We start from the raw sequence: 9,601 nt of genomic DNA, 5'->3' as shown, positions 1-9,601 counted from the left end.
AACATAAATGGGTTTCAGAGATACTCGAGAAAAAACAAAACGAAGGAGTATGAAAAAAAAAAACAGAAAACAAGTTGAAATGATTTTAAAGAAACATCTTAAAATAATGTCAGTACGCTAGTTAGAATTCAGAGAGGAATGTGAAAAATTTACAAGGACAAATGGCGGATGCGCGAGACGTAGGTTTGGCGCGGAACGCCCTATATGTGAACACCAAATATGTACAACCACTAGGAACAAACGCCAGGTACCGGCATACACGTGACACGGACCGGACGTTGGGCACCTGCCCAACGCACTCGAGCATTGCGAACGGTTTCACGAGCCGGTGAAAGAGCGAAACCCGATCCGACTGACCAAAATTTAATTTTTTTACTTCAAATTTTGACGAATACTCATTCGTCATGTTATACATTGTTATGGTGTAGCCAAAAAAAAGTTTTTCGATCTGTTTCGAAGCCCTTTTCATTCCGAAATATGCAGATAAAATTTCTAAACTTGAGATTTGTTTGAAACATAATATTAGATATTATTAATATAGACCGTCGTGTCCTTGCTGCACACGATTCTTCATACAGTAGGACTATGTTGCACGTTCTTTCACGGAGCACGAAATTGAGGTTAGGGTCGCGTAATGTCAGATGTGTTCGCGACGGCGCATGCGCGCAGTACAGAAAATATCACTTTTAACTACTAGGACTTGAAACTGGGCTTTTCAGTACTCACTCGATTATCATAGAAACGGGTACTTTGTGTACAGTAAAACACGCATGGAAAAACGCTTACAATATGCTCGCATTGTATAAAATTATATTATCTGATTTCTTTTGTAGCGTGACGTTTATCGATTCGTCGATCGAAGCTTTTTGGAAATCTGTAATTTCAATGCTTGCCCTCGTTTTTTCTCGAAAAGATTATCAGGCTTCAGATTTGAAGATGAGAAAACTAGTCATTCTCAATTTTATTCTAATAGTGAAAATAGCTATAGGAATAAAAAATGTGACCTCAAATTATGATTATCACGGATTTCGGAGATTGATCGAACGCGCGTCTTTTTCATTTACGATTTTTTCAAAACTGTCGATCAGGATTTCAAATAATCTTGAAAAATAGCTTCTCTATACTCGGGTACTTCAGCACGATATTGTATCCATAAAAATTGACGTAATGAAGAATTGAAAGATGTGTATAAGTTGCAAAAATATTGTTATAAATTTGGTTATGAAATTATTCGATAATAGCGCGCGATTTTATAATTCATTAACAGTGGTATTTTAATCGTGGCATTATAACAGCGAAAGATGAAGGCAGAGTTATTATTTAGGTATATTTGGAGGCTCAGGTTTCATTGTTCTTCGTGGGGAAATGAGATTTTAGACGAAGCAAGTTGAATATTCACTACACAGTGTAATAATTTAAGGCCTTACATCCGTTGAGCGGTGCCAAAAATGCGCTATAAGAATTTTTTTTTTAGTAGAGATAACAATAGAAATTAATAACAATAAATGGTACACCTAGTTTATTGGTATTTAAACTTTATGAAAAATTTTATTTCACTTTATTTTTAGAAAAATTAGCGCACAAAAAATCACGTGATCCACAACATTAAGAAAACAAAGTTGTTCCACAGTCGGAATCTTATCTCCAGTAAATGTTGATCGATCTGCAAAATTTAAAAAAATTATTGTCAAACAAAGTTATAGTTATAGTATGTCGAGCCAGATTTTTGAATTTCGAAAAATTTAGCAATTTATGTCAGTTTAAAAAAAAATATGCGTTTTACGTCATAAATTTACACTTTAATTATTTTTATAAAATTTTCAAACCAAAATATCAAAAATCCGGCTCTACATACTATAACTACAACTTTATTTCACAAGAATCTTTTTAAATTTTGCAGATCGATCAATATTTACTGGAGATATGATGCCGACCGTGGAGTAACTTTTTTTTCTTAGTATTGTGGATCACTTGATTTTTTATACACTCATTTTTCTAAAAATAAAGTGAAATAAGTTTTTTTATAAAGTTTAAATACCAATAAACTACGTGTACTATTTTTTTTTTCTAATTTTTACTGTTATCCCTACTAAAAAAAAATTTTCTTGTAGCGCATTTTTGGAGCTGCTAACGTATGTAAGGCCTTAAGAATTAAATTGGTATACTATTTAGTCACATAAATTATTTTCCTCGAGTATTCTTGCTTATAGCCGAATTCTCTAAATATGAAGTAACGCCTATTTTCAAAAACTAAAAATAAATAATAAACATTTATTTGGTCACATTAATCGCCATATTTCACTTGGAAAAATAAATCATTTGTCTAGCTTTGTGTGCAGCATCCCGAAGCGTATAAAGTTTTCTTATCTAGCTTTGGAAAACCCTTAAAGACCAGACGCTCAGTGCCAAAAATACGACAGCGGTGGCGCCTGGAGTCGCTTAAAATGCAGTAAGGCAGACGCATTTACGTTTCACCTTCGTGCATCCAGATGCTGGGGGTGGCTAATTTTGGTAGAAGACAAATATCGCAGACTATTTGACTGTACGGAGAAAAATTTCTAGTTAAGGCAGTGTTCTGCTTTAGAAGCCTAAAAAGGTGCTTGTTGGCGGTTTTTTTTTTGATAGTGAGAAAAAAAATCAGCGAAGCTTTCTCAAATTTTGAGCGCCTTACCGCTGGAGTCTCGAATTGGTGGTAAAGACGGAGTGCGTAATTAATGTCTGATACGTAAGAACCAAAATTATTTTTAATTGACATATATCTTCATTATCGAGTCCCCCCCCCCCCCAAAAAAAAAACATTGAAATCATATTAAGTTTCGAGCTTGAAAGAAATGGTGACGATTTTTTATAAAAAAAATCATGACTCGTACGATAGGAAAGGAAATAAAATTACTTTTTTATCAATGTTTTTAGTTCATCGATAATGAAAATATAGGTCAATTAAAAGTAATTTTGGTTCTTACGTTTCGGACAAGAATTACGCACTCTAGCTTGTCCTTTTCGCCAATTGAGATTCCAGCGGCGAAGTGCTTCAATGGACAGCTAATAACTCCGCCATTTTTCGACAATTTGATGATAAAAAATTTTTATTATAATTTTTATACATGTGTTAAAATCGAGGTTAAAATACAGTCAAAATTTTGAGAAACTTCGTTGTTTTTTTGCCTATAAAATCACTTTTTTCAGGTCTCTAAATCGGAACAATGCCTGAAGGGTACCAACTATACAGTCCTCAGTTATTTTCGTTTTTTAACGTAATCAAAGAATACAGTTCGGGATACAAAAGGGAAATTATTTTTGTACTTGTAGCTAGGAAATCTGTTACGTATTAACATTCTTTTTGATTTTGGTCACTTGTGATAAATTATTTGTATTGTGAAACAACTAATTGATACTGAGGCCCCATGTAACTGCCAAAATATAGCGAACTAAAGAAACAGATTTAATGTGGCAGTACCGAGAAAATATATTATTGACAGCTATAATAACTGCTAAATAGTTACTGGTCTCACATTTTCTTCTGATTCCAAGAACATCGTAACATCATCCATTTGGCTAGATTTTTCTACCACCTATAAAAAAAATGACATTTTTTTCAATGTGGTTCAAGAATCTTTAAATGATAAATTGTGAATCACAATTTTATGTTCGATTGCGGAATAAATTGTCGAAGTTGATTTGATACATTGATTGAACATAAGATTGTTTGAAAATGAAGCCAAATTTTTACTCCAGAATTTCAATTCTAGTCTTGTCCTATTTGTACAGAAATGGTTACATCCAATTCTGAAAAACTTTATACTGTAGCTCGTTAACGGCCATTCATTGATTACGTCAGGGCGATTTCAGCCATTTTTAACCCCCCCCCCCCCCCCCATGTAAGGACACATAAGATTTCTTGGACTCCTCCTCCCACTTCTTACGTAAGATTTTACCTATAGTTTTCACTTATAAGCTTGAAAGTGTGTTAATATGAACATATTTACGATTTTAAACACTTATGGTGAAACAAAAATTTTCACAATAAGAATAAATAAATGAAAAGTTACTAGTCGAAATTAGCCTGCAGCAGAATTACACGCGTGTTACATAATAAGCCTCGACAGTTGTTACGGTCGTTTACATCGGTATTTCGACTACTTCCGCTGCAGCGTGATCGCGTTCTTTCCACACCGCAGAACTATGTGTTTCACTCGTTCGCTATTGCGTACATGTTGTTTACCTCGAAATGCAAGGTCACGCGATGAGAGAGTTCGAGGTCGGTAAGGTTTGTATCGTCGTTATTGTTCATTTTTCCTGGTATTTTTTTTTTATACTCACTATTTTCTCCTATTCACCCATTGTTTTCTGTTTCTTCGTTTCTTTTGTGCTATTGTCTCTGCTTTGAGAATTAGAAACCTGCACGGTTGCGTTTCTTAGTCCTGTACATCTATAAAATAAGAGGTTGATATGTTGGTAACAATGTTTAACTTAACCTAATTGTGCTTCAATATATTACTTGTTCATGAATTGGTACTGCCGTAGTTCAATGATCGTAATAAATATGCGACAAAGAAGACTGCCGTCAAAAAGCGCTAAAAAGTTGAAACAGTGGTTCAATTGTTTAAACAGAATAACCAGATCTCTACTGCAAAAGGCTAAATGCACAATAAACTATAAGAATTATTAAATTGACTTAACGAAGTTGGCTGGTTTCAAATTTTCAGATGCTGTTTATTGACAAAGTTCGTTGAAGAACGAATTTTTAAGAAAAAAGGTAATTTTTCAACTTTATAAGATCCTCTGAAAACCAGTAATCTGTCATAAATCAAAATATTCTCATTTGCTTAACTTTTGAAAATTCATTCTGAAGTCGCGAAAAATGTTCCTTTTTTAATGATCCATCACGTGAGCCTTAGGAAATTAATTCAATCTCCGATTAATCGCACGTGAACGACTGAGACGAAATGCGCAAGTTCCAATTCGTCAAGTATACTTTCGTAGGAAACGCCGATTTTACTGTTGAAGAATACATTATACGCGGTTATAGACAATAGTCTTCGGAATAAAATGAGGCATCGTAGATTGAGATCAGACGTACGGATTTAAATCAAGTTGTATCGACATCTTAGTTTTTCTTCGAAATTAGAGCGTTTTTTAATTTTCTATATAATAATTTATTATATATATATAATAATTCGACGAACACATAATGTACGACTACCTCGTACCAAAACTAACCAAAAATGTCGATTTTTGGCGAACCTACAATCTCCTTAATCCTAAATGAGCGCAATCGCGTCGATTTTACGTAGGTATCTGAAATGGATCCGTAAACCGGTTCGTTGACAACTCAAAACACTTTTCATCGTTATCAAGTATGGGGATGTAGCTCAGTGGTAGAGCGTTCGCTTTGCATGTGAAAGGCCCCGGGTTCGATCCCCGGCATCTCCAGTTTTTTTCTTCTTTCTTGTAGTTTTCGAAATTTTATCAACAACAAAACTGATCCCCAATACGTTATCATCGTCATCGTGTGCGGGGATGTAGCTCAGTGGTAGAGCGTTCGCTTTGCATGTGAAAGGCCCCGGGTTCAATCCCCGGCATCTCCAGTTTTTTTCTTCTTTCTTGTAGTTTTCGAAATTTTCTCAACAATAAAAGTGATCCCCAATACGTTTCATCGTTATCACGTGCGGGGATGTAGCTCAGTGGTAGAGCGTTCGCTTTGCATGTGAAAGGCCCCGGGTTCAATCCCCGGCATCTCCAGTTTTTTTCTTCTTTCTTGTAGTTTTCGAAATTTTCTCAACAATAAAAGTGATCCCCAATACGTTTTCATCGTTATCACCTGCGGGGATGTAGCTCAGTGGTAGAGCGTTCGCTTTGCATGTGAAAGGCCCCGGGTTCAATCCCCGGCATCTCCAGTTTTTTTCTTCTTTCTTGTAGTTTTCGAAATTTTCTCAACAATAAAAGTGATCCCCAATACGTTTCATCGTTATCACGTGCGGGGATGTAGCTCAGTGGTAGAGCGTTCGCTTTGCATGTGAAAGGCCCCGGGTTCAATCCCCGGCATCTCCAGTTTTTTTCTTCTTTCTTGTAGTTTTCGAAATTTTCTCAACAATAAAAGTGATCCCCAATACGTTTTCATCGTTATCACCTGCGGGGATGTAGCTCAGTGGTAGAGCGTTCGCTTTGCATGTGAAAGGCCCCGGGTTCAATCCCCGGCATCTCCAGTTTTTTTCTTCTTTCTTGTAGTTTTCGAAATTTTCTCAACAATAAAAGTGATCCCCAATACGTTTCATCGTTATCACGTGCGGGGATGTAGCTCAGTGGTAGAGCGTTCGCTTTGCATGTGAAAGGCCCCGGGTTCAATCCCCGGCATCTCCAGTTTTTTTCTTCTTTCTTGTAGTTTTCGAAATTTTCTCAACAATAAAAGTGATCCCCAATACGTTTTCATCGTTATCACCTGCGGGGATGTAGCTCAGTGGTAGAGCGTTCGCTTTGCATGTGAAAGGCCCCGGGTTCAATCCCCGGCATCTCCAGTTTTTTTCTTTTTTCTTGTAGTTTTCGAAATTTTCTCAACAATAAAAGTGATCCCCAATACGTTTCATCGTTATCACGTGCGGGGATGTAGCTCAGTGGTAGAGCGTTCGCTTTGCATGTGAAAGGCCCCGGGTTCAATCCCCGGCATCTCCAGTTTTGTTCTTCTTTCTTGTAGTTTTCGAAATTTTCTCAACAATAAAAGTGATCCCCAATACGTTTCATCGTTATCACGTGCGGGGATGTAGCTCAGTGGTAGAGCGTTCGCTTTGCATGTGAAAGGCCCCGGGTTCAATCCCCGGCATCTCCAGTTTTTTTCTTCTTTCTTGTAGTTTTCGAAATTTTATCAACAATAAAAGTGATCCCCAATACGTTTGCATCGTCATCGTGTGCGGGGATGTAGCTCAGTGGTAGAGCGTTCGCTTTGCATGTGAAAGGCCCCGGGTTCAATCCCCGGCATCTCCAGTTTTTTTCTTCTTTCTTGTAGTTTTCGAAATTTTCTCAACAATAAAAGTGATCCCCAATACGTTTCATCGTTATCACGTGCGGGGATGTAGCTCAGTGGTAGAGCGTTCGCTTTGCATGTGAAAGGCCCCGGGTTCAATCCCCGGCATCTCCAGTTTTTTTCTTCTTTCTTGTAGTTTTCGAAATTTTCTCAACAATAAAAGTGATCCCCAATACGTTTGCATCGTCATCGTGTGCGGGGATGTAGCTCAGTGGTAGAGCGTTCGCTTTGCATGTGAAAGGCCCCGGGTTCAATCCCCGGCATCTCCAGTTTTTTTCTTCTTCCTCGTAGTTTTCGAAATTTTCTCAACAATAAAATCGATCCCCAATACGTTTGCATCGTCACCGTGTGCGGGGATGTAGCTCAGTGGTAGAGCGTTCGCTTTGCATGTGAAAGGCCCCGGGTTCAATCCCCGGCATCTCCAGTTTTTTTCTTCTTCCTCGTAGTTTTCGAAATTTTCTCAACAATAAAATCGATCCCCAATACGTTTGCATCGTCACCGTGTGCGGGGATGTAGCTCAGTGGTAGAGCGTTCGCTTTGCATGTGAAAGGCCCCGGGTTCAATCCCCGGCATCTCCAGTTTTTTTCTTCTTTCTTGTAGTTTTCGAAATTTTCTCAACAACAAAACTGATCCCCAATACGTTTGCATCGGCATCGTGTGCGGGGATGTAGCTCAGTGGTAGAGCGTTCGCTTTGCATGTGAAAGGCCCCGGGTTCAATCCCCGGCATCTCCAGTTTTGTTCTTCTTCCTCGTAGTTTTCGAAATTTTCTCAACAATAAAATCGATCCCCAATACGTTTGCATCGTCACCGTGTGCGGGGATGTAGCTCAGTGGTAGAGCGTTCGCTTTGCATGTGAAAGGCCCCGGGTTCAATCCCCGGCATCTCCAGTTTTTTTCTTCTTCCTCGTAGTTTTCGAAATTTTCTCAACAATAAAATCGATCCCCAATACGTTTGCATCGTCACCGTGTGCGGGGATGTAGCTCAGTGGTAGAGCGTTCGCTTTGCATGTGAAAGGCCCCGGGTTCAATCCCCGGCATCTCCAGTTTTTTTCTTCTTTCTTGTAGTTTTCGAAATTTTCTCAACAATAAAATCGATGTCCAATACGTTTGCATCGTCACCGTGTGCGGGGATGTAGCTCAGTGGTAGAGCGTTCGCTTTGCATGTGAAAGGCCCCGGGTTCGATCCCCGGCATCTCCAATCTTTTTTCCTCCAGTTCTCAAAATTACTATGTATGTACATTATTGTACATGCATATTTACTTTTCCTGTCATTATTATTTTTACTGACAAATTTACCGCGCGAAATTTTTTTTTACCGGAAAATAAATACCTAGAATAATCATGATTAACATTTTGAAAATTTGTTCTCGAAGATGGTCATTTTTTATGTTGAATTCTTCGGATATAACAATTCGGTATATAATTGTTAGCGTTAACATTTTGAAACAGCTTTAATCGTATTCATGAAAATTGCAAGAGAACCATTATGAGAATTGTAGTTTTTGCAGTTTTTCCGTACTTGTATGCTCATTATTTGTCGATTGTATAGTCAAAAGTTGATAATTTTCAACTATTCATATGAATATTATGTGGATGATTAGAATTTCATAAGAAAAAAAGTTGCAATAAGATATATTGTTCCACGAATCTTAGAATTCATATTTAAATGAGTGGCAGTTGTTTAGCATACTAAAGCAATATTGACAACAAGAGAGAATAAGCATTATACATTTATTTGCATATCATGTATGTTCGAAGTATATCTGTATAACAAAAGTTTGATTGTCGCGCAAATACACGCTGTGAAAATATTTGCGTGCCAGATAACGCTGCAACAGTTCATAACTCGCGTAAATTTATATTTTCGCAATAAATAAGCAATTCAATTTCTCGTTCTTTATCAGAATTTTACGGTCCGCGTAATATGTAAAAAAAATTTTTCCATTTAATTACCAAACTAATTGCATAGTCATATTTTTCACCTTAATATATAAATATAAATAAACAAGTCAAACATAGTCAGTAAAATAGGTCGGTCTCAAAGTTTGTTGTAACTCTCCGTGGTGTAAATGAGTATCAAAAATGAGAATTTTTCAGGAACAAATTGAACTTTGGACTGTTTTCTTGTTTTTACGACATCTAACTCTTCACAAAGATAAAGCTTGTATTCTAAAGAAATTTCGATGCGATTATTTTAGGATAGTAATGCGTACCTTTACATACAGTGAGAAAAAGATTAATTTTCCTATGTCCTTTGAACTATTAATTTAAAAATTATTGAGGCTCAGCTTCTCTGTACTTGGACATCCTAACCTATTAATAATCGGGAAATTGTAACAACGACTGATTTTCGTTTGAAAAAGAAAAAGAAAGCTCTTTTATGAAGGAATATATTATTTTAAAGTATAGGTGATCGATTCTTTAAGAAAATCATTAAACTTCGGAAACTATCACAACGTATTGGAAACTAAACAGCGAAAGAGACTTAGATTTTTCAGTGCGAACGAATTGACAAATCAATTCGAAAAATTCGTAATGAACTTGACGACCGTGTCATCCGAGGTTAAGTGTGTATATTATAC

At 36.9% G+C, this 9,601-nt stretch overlaps 18 non-coding genes across 18 annotated transcripts; all 18 read left to right on the top strand.

The window, feature by feature from the left end:
* Window positions 1–5,361: 5,361 nt before the first annotated feature.
* Trnaa-ugc lies at window positions 5,362–5,433 on the top strand. Its single transcript has one exon. It is a non-coding gene; the product is annotated as a tRNA-Ala (tRNA).
* A 237-nt stretch (window positions 5,434–5,670) lies between these two features.
* Trnaa-ugc lies at window positions 5,671–5,742 on the top strand. The gene has a single exon. It is a non-coding gene; the product is annotated as a tRNA-Ala (tRNA).
* An 83-nt stretch (window positions 5,743–5,825) lies between these two features.
* Window positions 5,826–5,897, top strand: Trnaa-ugc. Its single transcript has one exon. It is a non-coding gene; the product is annotated as a tRNA-Ala (tRNA).
* An 82-nt stretch (window positions 5,898–5,979) lies between these two features.
* On the top strand, window positions 5,980–6,051 carry Trnaa-ugc. The gene has a single exon. It is a non-coding gene; the product is annotated as a tRNA-Ala (tRNA).
* Window positions 6,052–6,134: 83 nt separating this feature from the next.
* Trnaa-ugc lies at window positions 6,135–6,206 on the top strand. Its single transcript has one exon. It is a non-coding gene; the product is annotated as a tRNA-Ala (tRNA).
* Window positions 6,207–6,288: 82 nt separating this feature from the next.
* Window positions 6,289–6,360, top strand: Trnaa-ugc. Its single transcript has one exon. It is a non-coding gene; the product is annotated as a tRNA-Ala (tRNA).
* An 83-nt stretch (window positions 6,361–6,443) lies between these two features.
* On the top strand, window positions 6,444–6,515 carry Trnaa-ugc. Its single transcript has one exon. It is a non-coding gene; the product is annotated as a tRNA-Ala (tRNA).
* An 82-nt stretch (window positions 6,516–6,597) lies between these two features.
* On the top strand, window positions 6,598–6,669 carry Trnaa-ugc. Its single transcript has one exon. It is a non-coding gene; the product is annotated as a tRNA-Ala (tRNA).
* Window positions 6,670–6,751: 82 nt separating this feature from the next.
* Window positions 6,752–6,823, top strand: Trnaa-ugc. Its single transcript has one exon. It is a non-coding gene; the product is annotated as a tRNA-Ala (tRNA).
* Window positions 6,824–6,906: 83 nt separating this feature from the next.
* On the top strand, window positions 6,907–6,978 carry Trnaa-ugc. Its single transcript has one exon. It is a non-coding gene; the product is annotated as a tRNA-Ala (tRNA).
* Window positions 6,979–7,060: 82 nt separating this feature from the next.
* Window positions 7,061–7,132, top strand: Trnaa-ugc. The gene has a single exon. It is a non-coding gene; the product is annotated as a tRNA-Ala (tRNA).
* An 83-nt stretch (window positions 7,133–7,215) lies between these two features.
* Trnaa-ugc lies at window positions 7,216–7,287 on the top strand. Its single transcript has one exon. It is a non-coding gene; the product is annotated as a tRNA-Ala (tRNA).
* Window positions 7,288–7,370: 83 nt separating this feature from the next.
* Window positions 7,371–7,442, top strand: Trnaa-ugc. Its single transcript has one exon. It is a non-coding gene; the product is annotated as a tRNA-Ala (tRNA).
* Window positions 7,443–7,525: 83 nt separating this feature from the next.
* On the top strand, window positions 7,526–7,597 carry Trnaa-ugc. Its single transcript has one exon. It is a non-coding gene; the product is annotated as a tRNA-Ala (tRNA).
* Window positions 7,598–7,680: 83 nt separating this feature from the next.
* On the top strand, window positions 7,681–7,752 carry Trnaa-ugc. The gene has a single exon. It is a non-coding gene; the product is annotated as a tRNA-Ala (tRNA).
* Window positions 7,753–7,835: 83 nt separating this feature from the next.
* Trnaa-ugc lies at window positions 7,836–7,907 on the top strand. Its single transcript has one exon. It is a non-coding gene; the product is annotated as a tRNA-Ala (tRNA).
* An 83-nt stretch (window positions 7,908–7,990) lies between these two features.
* Window positions 7,991–8,062, top strand: Trnaa-ugc. The gene has a single exon. It is a non-coding gene; the product is annotated as a tRNA-Ala (tRNA).
* Window positions 8,063–8,145: 83 nt separating this feature from the next.
* On the top strand, window positions 8,146–8,217 carry Trnaa-ugc. Its single transcript has one exon. It is a non-coding gene; the product is annotated as a tRNA-Ala (tRNA).
* Window positions 8,218–9,601: the final 1,384 nt, after the last annotated feature.

This window comes from Diprion similis, chromosome 10 (assembly GCF_021155765.1).
Source record: "Diprion similis isolate iyDipSimi1 chromosome 10, iyDipSimi1.1, whole genome shotgun sequence".
In the NCBI taxonomy this organism is placed as follows: Eukaryota; Metazoa; Arthropoda; class Insecta; order Hymenoptera; family Diprionidae; genus Diprion; species Diprion similis.
This window is presented reverse-complemented; position numbering and strand designations above follow the sequence as displayed.